Consider the following 20,195-nt stretch of genomic DNA (forward strand, 5'->3'; position numbering starts at 1 on the left):
GGTCCGGATTCCTCGTCTCCCAGAAAAACCACGTACCCCTCGGACACGGGCGGAGCCCTAAAAAGTCCTACTCTGGTCGTGGGATCAGACAGATGAGACCCGAAAAATCGGGCTCCAGACACCCGTGGAACGTCTTCCAGGGCTGCGGGGAAGAAGTCCGAGCTCGTCAGCTCCTTCTAAGACCCGCCAGATACAGACTGACTCAGCTGAATTGCACAGACAGAATACAGATTCGCAGCGCAACAATTCAAACAGACAAACAGACAAGAACACAAGCACACAAAACACACAAAGACGGCTGGCCAGCTTACCTCCCGAAGGTGGGTCGGTGGTCCCTGAGTGGGGGCCTCGGTTTCCCGGCCAACGCACCAAATGAAAGACCCCCGCAAAGGATGTCTTTCTTCTGGAGAGACCCCCTACCCAAGGATCAGTCGAGACCACTCGTGCGGATGCAAACAGCAAGAGGATTTTTTATTCTGTCATGACAGGGTCCCTCAGGTTCGGGATATGAAGGACATCCACAGCTCTTACAGCCCATCTTTTAAAGCAAAAAACCACAGAGACGGGGGGGGGGGGACCTGTAAGACCTGTAACTTATTGGATTGGCTTATTCAAAAAGGCTATTACCAATAATTAGCTGGAGAGTGATTGCCAGATCAGATGAGGTAAAGGGAAACTTCTGAAGGTCACTTTGCCCCTTCCCAGGGACTAAGTCAAAACATCTCAGTACGTGCATGCATTTTCTTAGGGTTGAGGGGGCTTACAAATGCATTTAGAGTCTTTCAAGATAAACCATATTTCTATATCCTTAATAGCAAGTTTTTGTTAATCCAGAGAACAGCATTTATTACTTTGTGTGTGTGTGTTTGTATTTGCATGTGCATTCATATGTTACTATAGGAGTGTATATGCATGTCATATCAGAGATCAATCCTGGATGTCACCCCTCAGTCACCTCCTCTCTTTTTAACTTGTTTTGACTGTTTTAAAATAGGGTGACTTACTGGCCTGGAACTCATCAATTAGACTGCATTGAATGGCTAGAGAACTCCAAAGAGTCAGTTATCTTCCTCCCCTGCACTAGGATTTCAAACACGCACTATGACGGGTGATATTTTTATGTGACTTGTAGGGATCAGACCCAGGTCATAATGCCTTGCAAGGCAAGCATTTTACTGAATTGACTATCTTCTCTGCTCAGCATTTGTTCATTTTAGGGACTGAATGCTATTCACACTCATCTACTCAATTACTAAGCCCCTTTCTTTTAAAGGGCTAATAGAAAATATGGGGCAAGGCACATCTAAGTGGATAACAGCATTTGCCATACAAGTTTGAAGACACGAGTTTGAATTCTCAGAACCCATGTTTAGCCATAGAGTGCAAGTCCATATAATACCAGTGTTCCTAGAAGGAGTTGGGTGTTGGAGGAAGAAGAATCCCTGAAAGCTTATGCACCAGTAAACTTGGCTTACACAGTGGAAAAATAAATCAAGAGACTCTGTCTCAAACATTGTGGAAAGTAAGAGCTGAAACATTGACAGTTGAGGTTGTTATCTGGACTTTTAACAAGGCACATGACACACGTATGGACACACACACAGACACACACACAGAGACACACACACTATGATCTGAGTTTATATTGATTACATGATATTTGGTCACACTGTGTGAAGATGTGTTTCTGTTTTATCTCACATGCCTAAGGCACTTTCTGATTGGTTCCATAAGCATATGAACAGCCAATAGCAAGACAGGAAAGGATAACTGGGACTTCTGAGGGAGGGGGAATTTTTAGGGTAACCATCCGAGAGACAGAGATTAGCCAACAACACATGGAGAACGTTGGACATGCATTATATTGAGGAAAAGTAGCAAGACACGTGGCAGAAATTTTATTAATATAAATAGGTTAATTTAGTTTCAAGAGCTAGTTGGGAACAAGCCTATGCTAAGGCCAATCTTTCATAATTAATAAGATGTCTTTTTTCAATTATTTAGGAGCTGGTGGCTCAAAGAAAGTTTGACTACCTATATCACTCTACAAAAATACATCATTTCAATGTCGTCAATGTGGCTCAGAAGGTAAAAGTACTTGATTTGTAAACTTGATAATCTGAGTACAAACCCTAAAGCTCACAGTTAAAAAAACAGAGACAACTCCTAAAATTGGTTCTCTGATGTCTACATATATACCCACACCCAAACACGCATACACACAATAATAATAAACACAAATTTCAAACAGCTTTTCAGATAGATATGAAATCAATAAAAACTTTTAATTTATTGAAATAACCAAAAACCTCAATTCAAATTAATTCTTTTTTACATGCACACTTGTGTGTTAGAAGTGTTGTTTTTCAGTGTCACCGTTGTTGTAGATACTTTTCCAAGTATTTGTGGTCCAGGAGAGAATGTCTTCACTGCACTAAAGATGATGTTTAAGATGTTAACATTTTATTCTCTCCATGTTGTAGCATGAATAAATAAAAACCTAGAAACAGAAATTGGAGTTACACTTGAAGGTCAGAAAATCAAAATAGACAGTGAGGCTCTTACCTCTACCACAGTCTGAAATGGCGATCATGCCTCCAGGAATCTTAGAATGAGACTGAGAGCTGTCTCCTCCCATCTTACATTCCTATCTAGTGCTGGGATTAAAGACGTGAACCACTAGGATTAAAGGTTGGAACTGCGCAGTTTCTATGGCAAACTAGTGTGGTTACTCGGATTTAAGGTGTATGTCACCACAGCTGACCAAGGCAGCTGTTTAACTCTCTGATCTTCAGGTAAGCTTTATTCATTAAAATACAAATGAAATATCACTAGACTATGTAGTATGTGCTTTCTTGATTATATATATATTTGGTATGTCAAGCTAATGAAATTAGAATTTTGTAAAAATAATTACTTTGAATAATGCAAAAATCTGATTTAATAATTAGTCCTATAGCCCAACAATCATTCAATTTTACTTTTTTTTTAAATCAGTAGAATGTTGGATAGTAGATGATATGGGAGGCATAGTGACCAGAAAATAAAACTAGTCTTAGAATCTAGTTGGAAGATTATGGGCCAAGATAAGTTTACACATCTTGAATATAACTGACCTAGATCAGTTTCTCTTTCACTCAGAAACACTGTACTCATGGTCATTTTTAGTGCTCGGTGTGAATTTTAACTCCCAGAAAAGGCTCAAGACTGTGAAGAGACTTGGAGGTAGCAGTACATTGTGTGATTATTTGCAGTATTAATAATTATCATAAGAAAGAGGACATGTCATATATACATAGAACCCTTACTAATAGTTAGAAGAGAGTAGAAGAAAGATTTTGAATCAATAAGCAGAAGTGAATTCATTTATTAGATTACTAAAAATGAAAACATTCTGCTAAGAAGTTCATAAATATGAGTCTATTTAACTAAACTTTGATGACCCCTAAAAAACATTTGGTCTATGTCTGCTTATTAAAGTTCTTCTAAACCCAAGGTCTTTTTATTCTAAAATAGGGTAGATGCTTGTGCTATGTCCCAATTTACACTAAGCATAACTCTCATTGGGATCTAAAAGCAGCATCACTAGCCACAATCCAAGACTGCTAATTAAATGAACCAATTTCATTTTGTGGTGTATTTTGGTTTCTTTGGTGTTGAGTTCTGACCACCCCGTTTTAAAGAGTCAGTTGTGCTGAAACAGTCTTTAGGAATCTTCATTTCCCCCCAAACTTTATCATTTTTTTGTTCAACTATACACTTTCAGCATTGTGCAAATCAAATATTTTTTTCAACATGATGTAATTTTACTTTTGCATGGACATTCTAAGGGAACAAGCCAAATTTGAGTGTATTCAAGAACTATTAATGAATTTGACAGTTATAGGGATATCAGTGATAAGTTATATTAATATTTTGCATCCTGAAATACACACTTCTCTGGGCTCTCATGAGCATTTTTGCACCATATTTTATCCATTATAACACATTTTCATCATTCTCTTACAAAACATCCCTGTCACAGCTTAGACAGATCATTGTCTTGATTTACTGAGAACTGATGATGTGTACAATGTCTTCCTTTCACAGAGGAAGTGACACCTTCCTCTTGAATGACAGATGCATCTTGTCTGGTAGTATTTCATATTTTGATCCTCGTTGTGACACTGAGAAAGAATTTTTATGAAGCCGTTCCTGTGTTGAGTCTTTTTGTTGAACCACTAAATACAATACTAAAATTGTATTTTGTTATTTATCTTCAGTTACTGGAATATCTTTGCCTATAGTATGGGTAAACTTGGCGAATGCATTGTGTGTCTACTCCTTAGGTAAAAACATACAGTTTACATACTAGGCTAAGGACCTTTTATATATGCTTTATATATTCAGTTATTATGAAACAGAGATTGTATCTTATATTTATATTGTTCTTATAACCAAAATAATCTTTCATATAAGGAGGAATCATTAGCACTTATTTGTTGACAAATTTTATTGTGTTAGATGATTCAAGTGTTCTAGAGAGATAGGTTATATAAAGAGTTCGCCACTGTATGAGTAATTCACAAAACCATGCCAGAGATATGCTAAGACATTCTCATTTTAAAGACTGGATAAAGGTAACACTTTTGAGACTCGAAATCCTGGTAAAATGAGTCCATGCTGATAAAAAAATTTAATAACCCAGCCATCTACTCTGCCCTGTTGCCCACTCCAAACTTAGATGGCAGGTTTTCAGCTTCAGTGCTCTGCTTCTTCTCTGTTTCAGCCATTAGAAAAGTCATTTAATTGATTTTATCAACAAAATAAAAATATTCCATTGACAAGATTAAAATTTAAATGAAGGTGTCTGTATGAAGTATATGTAAAGTACATAAAATGTGTCAAACATATGACAAGTGAGAGTGCTTTGCCTCTAAGATACCTGAGTCTGGAGTGTTTCCTCTGGCTCATTCATCCTAAGTACTAACATAGGTAGTTTTGGTTCTGATCTATTTTTGAATCTCTGTCAACTCATATGTACATTTTGTTTCTCATGTGTCTTATCTCAGGTGATTGAGATTTAGAGAGAATTTGAAAAACATGACCACAAAATAAATATGATCAACTGTTGTATAGGAATATTTTCAATTTATTGAAAAATCTGATGGAATACATCTTCAGCAGCTAACAATAGTATTTTGACAATATTATGGTAGTCTCATAAATTTTGGGTTATTTTTCCCTATGCAAGAAGTATTTGTTAGGACAGTAAAATAACTGCATATGTTGCAATAGCTTCATGATTATTTTGTTTTATCTTTTTTATTTCTCTGTGGCAGAAGAGTAATAGCTTAACCAGGTGAGGCTGGGAGTGTTGGACTTGAGATTTTATGTGGAAGAAAGTCCTTATATGTGTAGCACTGCATTCATAAACTGAAGTTATAGTCTTTAAACTTGAACTCAACTGTAGATAAATATATTTTACAAATCAAGAAATACATAACACATTCAGTAAAGCATTAAACGAAGGATCCTGAATATTAAATAGGTTTCTTTAAGGCAGAGGGGACTTATGAAAGCTGTAAAAAGTTATTAGGTAAAGTAATTTTTATACCATTTCATAGCCTATAAGTCATTCTCTGCTTTCATGCATTTCATACATATTCAATGATTATCTGACTAAGGAAATTTTATTTTTATTACTTATTAGTTCAGTTATTATTACCATAACTTGTGTGCATTGCCTAAAATATTCAAGAATGTTAGGCATTTAAGATGAAGCATATCTTCAAAATTTGAGAATAAAAATATAGTGAGTTAAATGATCAGTGCTGTATTCTGCATATTAGATTCTCATGCAAGAGGTTATAGATAAAATCTATGGTATCCACATTTCCAAGTGAGTGGTATTTAGTAGAGAACCTAATAAAATATTATACAAAATTTTTACTTATTAGAATTTATCTAATTTGTAAGGTCAATGTTATTAAAGATCCCCCCAAATCACCCTATTCTAAGCATACCTACACCATATGCCTTACCACTTCATTGTTTTGCTTATGAACTCACAATTAACTATACTATTATCACCCTTAAACTTTATGTTTACAACAAGAGCATCAGTATGATTAATTTGTCTCATGAAGACTCAAAACTACCAGTTGTCTTAATGTAAAATTCAAGCCTATTCAATTATTTGCTAATAATATGGGAGGAAATAGCTGAACAGGTCTGGCCTGGCTTGGGTTCCCACAGGCAGCTCCAGTCAGCTGGAACTGAATAGCCTGAAGTAGTTTCAGCTCAATGACTCATTACTGCAGGCTACCTCAATATAAGCCACACAGAGCATTATTCTAAGGACATTAAGAATATAAGCACCAAGCAACATGCATGTAAAAACATCTTTGCTTGAACTTGGTTTGGTATTTTATCCTATTGGTTAAATCCTACTAATCACTGTGGTAAGACATCAGTCAAAAATGAGGAATAAGGTGTCTGGCATGCATAAGTTTAAGTTGATAGTAGTATACTGAAATGTGATTTTAGGAGATCATTTCCTTTGAGTATTTTTTGCAATATAGTAAATGAATTAAAATGAAAATTGGAAATGCTTACTTCATCTTGAATTTTATTCTATCTATGTCATAAAATTTATTTGCTTGGTAGCAGGCCTCTTTAGTGATAAGTGTTTCCCATTGACAAACATGTCATGGTATTGTTTGAAAACTGGACCTTCTTCCCTCTGTCCAGACAATGCTGTTCTAACCCTTGCAAACCATATGCAGTGTATTCTTAACAGAAAATGAACTTCACAGAACAAGCAGAACAAGAAATCAAGATTCTCAAAATTGGAAAAATAAATGGTTTTAGAGAAAGTTTATGTATACTACATGTAGTTGAAATTAAGATTTATGATGTGGTATTAAGATATGTAAAAACTCAGAATTTACATAATTTGTCATGTATAGTGAATGGCTCTTGAGTGGTGAAGGTTCAAATTGATAATGGATGATGTTTTGGTGAAAGGTGGATCTCAGGTACTGTGCTATTTTATTACATGAATCTAAATCAGCCTTGCCATAGTTTACATTCTGCTCATTCTTCACTCATTCACCAAATTCTGATTGTTTACTGACCAGATTTATATGAGAAAACAAACAATTGAAAAGAAAGAACAATAATTTATAATTCAGGGGTAAAATACAGGTGAAAATAGATTGAATAAACTGTATATATATTTAGAACAAAGAGTAGGTCAATGACTTTGGAACAAAAGCTCATTTAAAAATTGTCAGCCTTAAATCATATATATGCAACATTTATATAGACTGATATGTCACATCTATGCATTTAAAAATATCCATACTCTTAAGTAAGAGGAGAAGGCAAGACTAGGATGGTTGCATACTGAAGAACATGGTTCTTAAAGGAAACTTATTTCCCCAGTTCCAAGCAGGATACCTAAGCATCTCATGATCTCATTTTTTACTTCTTTTATTTTTTTTGAGATTACATCATTTTCATTTTATTTTTCCCTTCATACTCCCACATTCCTCATTGCTCTCATTCAAATTTATGGCCTATTTTTCATTAATTGCTGCTACAAGCATATACATATATGAAATATACATGAGTATCTAAATGAAAGACCAATCCATAAGTCCAGTCTAATTTTTATAAGAGAACTTTAAAGTAACATATTTTGATCTTAAAGAATGAATAAACTTTAACCATGGGAATACAGAGAAGAAATCCAAGGTGAATATTGGTTTGGCAAATGATGTAGGCTAATATGAATTGAAGTTGTCAGAAGACTCTATATTCTTACTGAGGACCTTCCAAACTGGCTACCTAATTATAATTCTGTCCTTATGAAAGATGGAATGTTACAGTAGGAGTCACCTCAAACGTATTTGCTGCCAGCCTCTGTACTGGACCTAACAGCATTATGACTATGAGATAAAAGTTTGGGGTATAACAGAACATAGCCTTTAGGTAACCCTAAAATTAAGAATGTTTGAAGAAAATATGTAAATTTCTTTGACGAGACTTTTCTAATTGTGATATAACCTAACTACTAAATGTTCTCACTAATGTATTTGATAAATGCTTTGATTTATGACTCTTTTTGTTGTTGTGTGGATGTAAGTTTAATGCGTTATCCACAGATTAGGTGTAACTTGACTGCATGTTTCCACGTCATAATTGCTCACAATTAGCTTAAAGTAAAATATTATTCGTTCTGGAGCAGGAGCTGTGTTTTCCATCAAGAATATGCAAATAAATTTTGAATATTGATAGTTTTTCCTCAACTTATTTTGACTTACTACTCTTGTTTTTTGTGTTGTTTTGGTTTTGATTTTGGTTTGGTTTGATTTTTCAAGACAGAGTTTCTCTTTGTAACAGTCCTGCAGTTCTGAGTATCCTGGAACTTGCTTTGTAGTCTAGGATGGTTCTGAACTTAGTTGAGATCCACCTGCCTCTGCCTGCTAAGTGCTGGGATTAAAGGAATGTGCCACCACCACCCAGCTGATCTACTACTCTTTTGATGAACAATGTTACTAATCTTACTCTGAGCTACTGAATTAACTCCTACCAAGCTGTTTATTATGAAGTCCTATGTTTCTTATTGATGATAAGAGTTGACTCTGCATTAGTGAGCCAACTTAGCATTCAGAATTACGTTTAGTCATTCTCTTGGCAATTCTTCATTGGGGGCTTATTCTTAGGAAACTCCAAATACGAGAGTATGAGCAAGAAAGAAAGCTACAATAGATTAAATGGTCTCAGCTTTTTTGCTCATCAGTATCTGACAACTGGAATATGCTTGTGAAAACAAGATAATCAGAATAAATTGTTTAACTTTTTCTACCATTTGATTTCCAAAATATAGAACTTACATTCTTCAGGATCCATATTTTATGGAACCCTATTTCTATTGATGTCATAAAAATTTGTATTTAAGTAAATTTCATCAAGTATTGAATTGACCATTTGACTGTCAAATAAACCAAGCAGATTTGCAAGATCATTTAAATTAAATGAAACACTAAGCCAGTTCTCTAGTAACACCCTCAATAGGAGAACATATCATTAACCTAGGTTTACTTAATAGCATCTATTATGTTATTGTTCAAAGTTACTGCGCTGCTATCACTTAAGTCCCTTATAGCTTTATGCTTGTACATTAATTACTTTATTTTTAACTCCTTTGGCCAACTGAATGACCTTGCTTATTAGACCTACATATGAGACACATTTAAGATACCAGATAATTCAACATTAAAATTGGCATTATTACATTATGAATAATTCTTCTAATGGCTTTAAGATTAATTTCCTTTCCTCTTCAGCTTAAGTAGCTATTTTTTTGGTTGTGAGCATAGCCCTTAATAGTCGAGCCATCGCTTTAGTTCTCAAATAGATATTTTTAAGTATTTGTGTTTGAACCAAATCATCAAATCAAATTTGACTATTGAAAGTGGATTCTTTACATTATTTTTATTTGTCCAGTGTTGTCCTATGACATCATCCACTATTTTTTAGGGAGTGCAAGATGTGGTTAGGAACTTTACCTGTGAGATAACACCAATTAGTCTTGAGATGTGTGAACTTGGAATAAAATTTATTGCCTATGCTTTTTACTATATCATCTATATACCTAAGTCTACCAATCATTCCATCAGTTTATTACCTTTCTACTGCCTATATGTTTATCAATCAGTGAGTCATATGTCATGTAACTTTTTCAATATCATCTCTTTATTGATTTGTTTATGGAATTAATATAACAGCACCTGTCTTATCTCAATGGGTTGATAAAAGGACTATGTGATGTCAGACACAGAAAGCACTAATATTTTTGAGACTTTTACACATTCATATAACTTTTTAAAAAGTTATCCAAACCTTTCTCTCTCCTTAAAGTCCCCCCATCCATACAACACTTTCCCCTCCAAACTTTATGTGCCCGTTTCATTTTAAAAACATGTTTAGTTGAGATCATATTACCTATGTGTGCATGGTTGTGGTGCCATCCACCAAGCATGGATAGCCTCTCAAGGGGCCACATATCTGTTAAACATCGACTATTCTTTTGCAGAGGCCATCAATCACTAGGAAGTTATTTTTTATTTTTGTTCTAGAATTTTCAGTTGTGCTGTTAAGTTAATAATATGAGAAATAATTGGAGAAGCAACGTATTACAACATTACCAACTAAATAAACACAAAATAAAATTAAAACTGTGATTCTTCTCTCCAAGCCATGTTGAGAATGCACTTTAAGTAGATATTTTCTATACAAACATTAGTATATCTGTCAAAATATATTCGAAACAATTCTTCAATGTTCAAAGTGAAATTGAGCATATGAAAAATGGCTAAAGAGGAAAGCACAACTTGCAAGAATTCCTCCCACAGCCAAAAAAGCAAGATGGTAACACCAGAACTCAGTGGTCACACAACAGGAAGACTTGATCATCCTCACCCAGAAGAAGTAAAAGAACATGACTTTAAATGTAACTTTATGAAAATGATGGAGACATTTAAAGACAAAATGAAAAACTTTATTAAAGAAATAGAAGAGAAGACAAAGGGAAAACTGGAAGAAATTAATAAATCCCTCAAAGAAAACCAAGAAAAAACAATCAAACAGGTGAAGGAAACAGTTCAAGGTTTGAAGACTGAAATAGAGGTAATAAAGAAAACACAAACCAAGGGAAGTCTGGATATCACAAATCTGGGTAAACAAATAGAAACTGCAGAGACAAGTATAATTAACAGAATAAAAGAGATAGAAGAAAAATATCAGGTGCTGAAGATTCTATAGAGGAAATAGACTATAGAGGAAGTTCTATAGAGGAAATAGTCAAAGAAAACATTAAATCCAACAAATCCTAACACAAAACATGCACGAAATCTGGGACACCATGAAAAGACTAAACTTAAGAATAATAGGGGTAGAAGGAAAAGAACTCCAGCTCAATGGCAGAGAAAATATATTCAACAAAATTATTAAAGAAAACCTTCCCAACCTAAAGAAGGATATCTCTATGAAGGTACAAGAAGCTTACAGAACACCAAATAGACTAAATCAAAAAAACCTATCCCCTCACCATATAATCATCAAAACACAAAACATACAGCATAAAGAAAGAATATTAATAGCTGCAAAGGAAAAATGTCAAGTAACATTTAAAGGTAAACCTCTCAGAATTACACCCGACTTCTCAACAGAAACCATGAAAGCCAGAAGTTCCTGGATAGATGTGCTGCAGAAACTAAGAGACAACAGATGCAAGCCCAGACTACTATACCCAGCAACGTTTTCTTCCACCATTGATGGATAAAACAAAATATTCCATGACAAAAACAGATTTAAACAATACATATCCACAGACCTAGCCTTGCAGAAAGAAAGAAGGAAAACCACAACCCAAGTAAGCTGATTACACCCACAAAAACACAGACATCTGATAACCCCCACCAGCATAACCCAAAGAAGGGAAACACACAAATACTACTACCAAAAAAATAACTGGAGTTAACAACCACAGGTCATTAATATTGCTGAATATCAATGGACTAAATAGACCTATAAAAAGATACAGGTTAAGAGAATGAATACAAAAACAGAATCCAGACTTCTGCTGTTTACAAGAAACACACCTCAACCTCAAAGACAGACACTATCTCAGAATAAAGGATTGGGAAAAGTTTTTCCAATCCAATGGACCTAAGAAACAAGCAGGTGTAGCTATCCTACTATCTAACAAAATTGATTTCAAACTAAAATCAATCAGAAGAGATGAGAAGGACACTTTATAATAACACCAGGAACAATTCATCAAGATGAAGTTTCAATTCTGAACATCTATGCCCCCAATACAAGAGCACCCACATATGTAAAAGAAACATTCCTAAATCTTAAATCGCACATCAAACCCCACACAATAATAGTAGGAGAGTTCAACACTCCCCTCTCCACAATGGACAGGTCAATCAGACAGAAGCTTAACAGAGAAATAAGGAAACTAACAGAGGTAATGAATCAAATGGACTTAACAGACATTTATAGAACATTCCACCCAAACAGAAAAGAATATATCTTCTTCTCAGCACCTCATAGAACCTTCTGTAAAATTGATCACACATTCAGTAACAAAGCAAGCCTCCACAGACAATTTGAGTAACCTTGTGTCTTATCAGATCACTAGGGATTAAAGTTATAATTTAACAATGCTATTACTCTCAGAAAGCCTACAAACTCATAAAAATTAAACAGTCAACTACTGAACCATCCCTGGGTCAAAGAAGAAATAAAAAAGAAATTAAAGTCTTCCTTGAATTCAATGAATATGAAGGCACAACATATCCAGACATTGAAAGCAGTGCTAAGAGGAAAGTTCATAGCACTAAGTGACCACATAAAGAAAACAGAGAAAGCTCACATTAGTGACTTAACAGCACACCTTAAAGCTCTAGAACAAAAAGATGCAGACTCATATGGGAAGAGTAGAAGACAGGAAAAAATCAAATTGTGGGCTGAAATCAACAAAATAGAAAAAAACAATAAAAAGTGTCAATGAAACAAAGACCTGTTTTTTGAGAAAAATCAACAAGATTAACAAACCCTTATCCAAAGTAATCAAAAGGTAGAGAGAGAACATCCAAATTATCATACTCAAAAATGAAAAGGTGGATATAACAATGGACACTGAGGAAATTCAGAGAATCATTAGGTCTTACTACAAAAACTTGTACTCCACAAAATTGGAAAATGTAAACAAAATGGACAATTTTTAAGGTAGATACCATATACCAAAATGAAAATCAAGACCAGGTGAGCAATTTTAATAGACCTATAAGCTGCAAGGTAATTGAAGCTGTCATCAAATATCTACCAACCAAAACCAGCACATGACCACATGGTTTTAGTGCTGAATTCTACCAGAACTTCCAAGAAGAGCTAATACCTATACTCCTCAAAGTGTTCCACATAATAGAAACAGAAGGGACATTGACAAACTTTTTAAGAAGCTACAGTTACCGTGATACTCAAACCACACAAAGACTCAACCAAGAAAGAGAATTACAGACCAATCTCACTCATGAACATGGATGTAAAAATTCTCAATAAAATACTGGCAAACTGAATCCAAGAACACATCAAAAATAATCAACCATCATGATTAAGTAGGCTTCATCCGAGAGATGCAGGGCTGGTTCAACATATGAAAATCTATTAATGTAATTCATCATGTAAATAAACTGAAAGAAAAAAAAAACATATGATCACTTCATTAGATGCTGCAAAAGCATTTGACAAACACCCCTTCATGATAAAGGTCTTGGGGAGATCAGGGATACAAGAATCATATCTAAATAAATAACAGCAATATACAGCAAGCTGACAGCTAACATCAAATTAAATGGAGAGAAACTCAAAGGAATTCTCCTAAAATCATGAACAAAACAAGGCTGTCCACTTGCTCCATATCTCTTCAACATACTTCTTGAAGTTTTAGCAATAGCAATAAGACAACAAAATGAGATTAGGGGGATTGAAATTGGAAAGGAAGAAGTCAAACCCTCATTATTTGCAGATGATATGGTAATGTATATAAATGACCCAAAAAACTTTACCAGAGAACTCCTACAGCTGATAAATACCTTCAGAGATATGGCAGGATACAAGATCAACTCAAAAAGAAAAATCAGTAGCCCTCCTATACACAAAGGATAAAGAAGCTGAGAGGGAAATCAGAGAAACATCACCCTTCACAATAGCCACAAAAATAAATATCTTGGGGTAATACTAACCAAGGAAGTGAAAGACCTATTTGACAAAAATTTTAAGTCTTTGAAGAAAGAATGTTACAAGGAGAGGGTCCCCTGTTCCATCCCGGCTGCCCAGCTAGCTTACACCCAAAATAATCACTCAGAAACTATATTAATTAAAAGACTGCTTGTCCCATTAGCTCTTGTTTCTTATTGTCTAATTATTACATTTTAATTTAACCCATTTCTATTAATCTGTGTATCGCCAAGTGACTGTGGTTTACTGGCAAAATTCTCACCAGCATCCGTCTCAGACAGGAGATTCATGGTGTCTGCCATTCTGCCCTTCCCCCCCTGCATTCACTTCTGTCTATCCCACCTACCTAAGTTTTGTCCTATGACCTCGGCCAAGGCAGTTTCTTTATTTATTATTAAATGAAAACAACACACAAACAGAAGGAACTCCTACACCAAAAGTAATTGAAGAAGATACCAGAGAATGGAAAGATCTCCCATGCTCTTGGATAGAAAGGATCAACATAGTAAAAATGGCAATCCTACCAAAAGCAATCTATAGATTCAATGCAATCCCAATCAAAATCCCAACACAATTTTTCACAGACCTTGAGAGAAAAATAATCAACTTTATATGGAAAAAACAAAAGGCCCAGAATAACCAAAACAATCCTATACAATAAAAGAATTTCTGGAGGCATTACCATCCCTGATATCAAGCTCTATTACAGAGCTACAGTAATTAAAACAGCTTGGTATTGGCATAAAAACAGAGATGTTGACCAATGGAATTGAATTGAAGAGCTGGATATTAATCCGCACACCTATGAACACCTGATATTTGACAAAGAAGCTAAAATTATATAATGGAAAAAAGAAAGTATTTCAATGTATGGTGCTGGCATAACTGAATATCAACCTATAGAAAATGAGAATAGTTCCATATCTATCACCATGCACAAAACTCAAGTCCAAATGGATTAAAGACCTCAATATTAATCTGACCACACTGAACCCAATAGAAGAGAAAGTGGGAAGTAGTTTTAAATACATTGGCACAAGAGACCACTTCCTAAATATAACCCCAATAGCACAGACACTAAGAGCAACCATAAATAAATGGGACCTCTTGAAACTGAGCTTCTGTAAAGTAAAGGATACAGTCTTTAAGAGAAAAAGGCAGCCTACTGAATGGGAATTGATCTTCACCCACCCCACATTAGACAAGGGACTGATCTCCAAAATATGTAAATAGCTCAAGAAAATAGACATTAAAATTCTAAATAACCCTATTGAAAATGGGGCACTAAACAGACAATTCTCAACAGAAGAATTTCAAATGGCAAAAAGATACTTAAGAAAATGTGCAACTTCCTTAGCTAACAGGGAAATGCAAATCAAAACAACTCTGAGATACCATCTTACACCTGTCAGAATGGCTAAGATAAAAAACACTAATGATAGTTTATGGTGGAGAGGATGGGGAGTAAGGGGAACACTCATCCATTGCTGGTGGGAATGCAAACTTGTGCAACCACTTTGGAAATCGTTAGGATGTTTTCTCAGAAAATTGGGAATCAACTTACCTCAGGATCCAACAATACCACTCTTGGGTTTATACCAAAAGGATGTTCAGTCATACTACAAAGGCATTTGTTCAACTATGTTTATAGGAATATTATTTGTAGTAGCCAGAACCTGGAAACAATTTAGATGCCCCTCAACCAAAGAATGGATAAAGAAAATGTGGCAATTTACTCATTAGAGTACTACTCAGCAGTAAAAAATACCAATGACATCTTGAATTTTGCCTGCAAAAGAATGGAAATAGAAAACACTATGCTGAGTGAGGTAATCCAGATCCCCAAAATGAATATGGCATGTAATCACTCATAAGGGAATACTAGCTATAAACAAAGGACATTGAGCCTATAGTTCATGATCCTAGAGAAGCTAAGTAATAAGTTGAACCTAAAGGAAAACATATAGACCCACCTGGAAATTGGAAACAGACAAGATTGCCTGACAAAATGGGAACATGGGGCCAGGGCAGGATAGAAGGAAGGGTAGAAGAGGAAGGAGAGGGAAGAAGAGGAGGGTTGAAGAGAACATGAGGGAAATGGATAGTCGATATGGAGGAAGGACAGATATGAGAGCAAAGAAAGTGATGTCTTGATTGAGGGAGCCATTATGGGGTTAACAAGAAACATGGCTTTTGAAAAATTCCCAGGAATCCATAAAGATGACCCCAGCTAAGACCCTAAGCAATAGAGGAAAGCGGGCCTGAACTGACCTTGCCCTGTAGTCAGAATGATAATTATCTTAAATATCACCATAGAACCTTCGTTCAACAACAGATGGTAACAGAGTCAGAGCCCCACATCAGAGCACTGGACTGAGCTCCCAAGGTTCAGTTGAAGAATAGAAGGAATGAGAGTATGAGGAAGTAGGTCAAGACCATGAAGGGTTCATCCACTGAAACAGTTTACCTGAGCTAATGGGAGCTCACCAACTCTAGCGGGACTGGGAAGGAAAAAGCATAAGACCAAACTAGTACCTCTGAATGTGGTTGACATTTGTATAGCTGGGACAGACTGAGGGGTCACAGGCAGTGGCACTGGGACTTATCTCTACTGCATGTGCTGGTTTTCTTGGATTTCATTCTCTTTGTATGTATACTTTGCTCAGCCTAGATATACTAAAGAGGGCCCTGGGGATTAGAGGGGGTAGGATAGAAGGGTGTGTGGAGGAAATGGGAGGAAGGAATGAGTGGGAATTTGGATTGCTTTTTTTTAAAAAAAAATCTAATAAATTAAAGAATAAAAAGCACACACATTTAACAAGGACAAAAATAGGAAATAAGAAAGAAAAATGGCTAAAGAAGATCTTGTCAGGCAAATTGTAGTGGTTTAGGAACTTGGCTTATAAATCACATACATGGTCAGGGAACTTTGCCCTATTTATTTTGAATTTTGACTTTGTACTTTCCAGAGATTTAATGGTGTTGAGTGAGGCATGAGGACACATTTTAGAGCTTGGATGCAGCTTCATTTATTTGCTGGTCTCCTTCAGAGTGCTGATCTTTGGTTACCTAGCAGCTAGTAACATAGGCCTAAGAGTAGGTGGCATCATCAAGACCCTTCATTGTGCTATAATGTTGAGTGAATGTGCATCAACCACAATCTTTGATGGCAATGTAGGAAACATATTAATGTGAAAATAGATAACCTGTGATTTGGCTAATGAAACAATCATCCATTATCTGTGTCTCTAGTAATACAGATTGTATTTATTTTTAAAATTCACTGAGTAATCTTCTGTGATAATCTGATGAGAAATAATTTGGTGGTGACTTGTTATAAACTAAAATAACTGCAACTTAATTCTGAATAGACAGCTTCTTTCACATAACAAATTTAAAGGAATATGTTCTCAGCAAGGAAGTTAACTGTCTGGTCTTAGTAGACAGGCTGCTGTTTAAGATCTTGGAAACTTCTCCTGGAGTTGTATTTTAATGATGCCTTGCTTCTCTTTTTGGTATTGAACCTTATTATGTTGGAGGACATAAATTGTATTACTTTAAGAAAAGAAGTGTTATTTCTAAAAAGTTAAGGGTTGCTGAAATGTAGTTTTCATATCTAAAATTTTCATTCTGAGTAGTAGACTTGTTTTGATACTTTTGTAAATGTCTAATGACAGTTTGTAACATTAGTCACTTACTGAATATCTCTGTGATGTTTGTCATTTTTATCACCAGAAGAATGTAATTAGAATTTTTTTCTATGACTCTATTGATGAAAAGCTGCAAAACTCAAGTATATGTCATCAGAACTTCATTGTTAACTGTAAAGTGTTTTATAACTAGGTATGAAACATTCATTTTAGAAAGAGAAAAATCAATTTGAATTTTTAGTACCTTGTTTGTAACTCAATTTGATCATATTAATACCCAAAATATGTTTATCATCTTAACATGACTATGAAAGATGTTAAAGTCTTATAAGTAAGGTTCAGAGTTCATAAGCAATTTAGGATTTTTCTGAGAAATATAAGAAACATAGGAGTAAATATAAAGGGAAGAATAATGGAACTGCAGACAGACCTAGCAAGGATGATCTTACGCACATATTACATTTGCTCAAGGGAAAGCATCATTTTGACTTCTCTGGAGCAACAACTCCCAAACTTCTTCCATGGTTTAATCAAGAACATCAGCATCATTTGACAACATTAAAAAAAAGCAAATTATTGATCCCTACTCCAATTTATTATCACACCAAAAAACACTAGAATGAGATCTGTATTTTCACAGATCTACAAGTAATTTTTGCTCATAAAGAAGTTTGAGAAAAACTCATTATATCGGAGCTGAACTACCCAGTGTGGTAGCAACATATTGCTACATAATTTAATCACAATGATGGTTGTGATAAGGTATCTTCTGAGTGGACAGCATATACAGAGCCTGTGGTCATATTAGATAGGGCAGATGTGGAACAATCCCATCATCATAGAGCATTTTGTTTTGCAGCATTGTTACAGATAATGGATACCTCAGTGAGAACTTTTTGCATAATAGCAGACTTAGCATTGGATATAGTCTGTTATTGTTGAATAATAATAAATGAAATAAGACATGGCAACACCTGATAATTGCTTGTGATACACCACTCTTCCTGTCAAGTGCCAGGGAGCTCCTACTGGGTAACACTGGAGGGAAGACAATATGGATGGAGTGGTGTAGGAGGTCTTCTGTTTTTGTGTTGCTTTCATTGATTGATCAATAAAGAAACTGCTTGGCCTGGTAAGTTGGAACTTAGGTAGGCAGAGCAGACAGAACTGAACTCTGAGAGAAAAAAAGCACAGTGAGAGAGCCACCATGGAGCCTCTAGGTCGGACTTTCTGAATCTTTCGCAGTAAGCCACGACCCTGTGGTGATATACAGATTAATAGAAATGGGTTAAATCAAGATGTGAGAGTTAGACAATAGGAGGCTAGAGATAATGGGCCAGGCAGGGATTTAATTAATACAATTTCTGTGTGGTTATTTTGGGTGTAAGCTAGCTTGGCAGCCAGGACAAACAAAGGGCCACCCTCCTCGTGCAACAATAGAGCTTTTCAGGGGTTAGGAAAAGGGAAGGGGAAGAAAACTGTGTATATAAAACCCTGAAGATATGAGTCTATAATACTCTTTTGAATGGGAGGAAATAGGGGAAATGGAAAGTTTGAATAAGACTGACTGTTTAATGAGTGAAACAAAATGCCATTATCAATGACAAGAAAATAAGAGCTTTAATAGTTAGATTATGAAAAAGTATATGGGTTTATATAAAGTTTTATTAAACCAGTTGCTTTTAAACTCTTCCAGAAATTTCTCTTTACCATACAGGCTTTATCCTTTTATTCTCCATGATTATCTACAAATTGTTAAAATAACTACTTTTAATGAAGAGACGGAACAGTCTCCCACTATTTTTTATAAATGCTTTTCAAAGACTAAAGAAAGGAGAGAAGAAATTTTACCCATCGATCATCTAGTGGGATGTGACAAAAAACTCTCCCATTTATTGCTATAGAATTATTTTTTCTAGTTTTAAGGTTTACAATGGAAGAAAGCAGGCTGTAATGTCACTGAAAATTATAGTTTTCTCTCTTGCAATTTGAACATGAAGAGTTTGATTTTGTGATAAGACTGCAAATCCATTATTTTTTAAGTCAATTGGAAAATAATTTCCAGTTTTTTATAAAATCAAGTATTGGGGGAAATCCATTGCTACTTGAAGAGTGAAGCATTGGTCTAGTTTTTATAATCTTACAATTTTTCACAGCAGAGTATGCACAGTTTTTCATATTAGTTTGCTCATATCCTTGTAGATTAATTTTCTTCTCATTAGAATATTTTACTAAACAATATATAAAAATCACGTGAGACTGTCTTATATGTTTGAGATTAATTCTTTGCAGGACTTCAGTCAATACTACGTAAGACATTATAATAAAGGAAGCAACATTCTGTCCAGCATCTAACATCCAGAGTTGTATTATTTTAAAATACCATTTTGAATGTTGTATAGATAAGGAACTTTGGTAGGTTAAAATTTCCTCACTTACATACTTTGATAATTTTTTTTTCTTCTGGATTCAGGAAAAACTCTAGCACAGATTTTCTTGACGTTTGCTTTTTAGTTGTTACTTAACAAACAGCATTTCTTGTTGGTGGGAAAGTCAAATAGCACATAAGTTGTTAAATAAGTAAAATAAAACATTTGACAGACAATTAAATGTCTGTTTAATTTGCAGTGTTCCACTAGATACTTTTTTTAAGATCTTGAGACCTTGGGTAATATTTCAATGAAGAATTGTCATAGCGATAAAGACTAGAATTTAAGTGGAAATGGTTGGCATGATGTATACAAA

Source organism: Chionomys nivalis, chromosome 26 (assembly GCF_950005125.1).
Source record: "Chionomys nivalis chromosome 26, mChiNiv1.1, whole genome shotgun sequence".
Lineage (NCBI taxonomy): Eukaryota > Metazoa > Chordata > Mammalia > Rodentia > Cricetidae > Chionomys > Chionomys nivalis.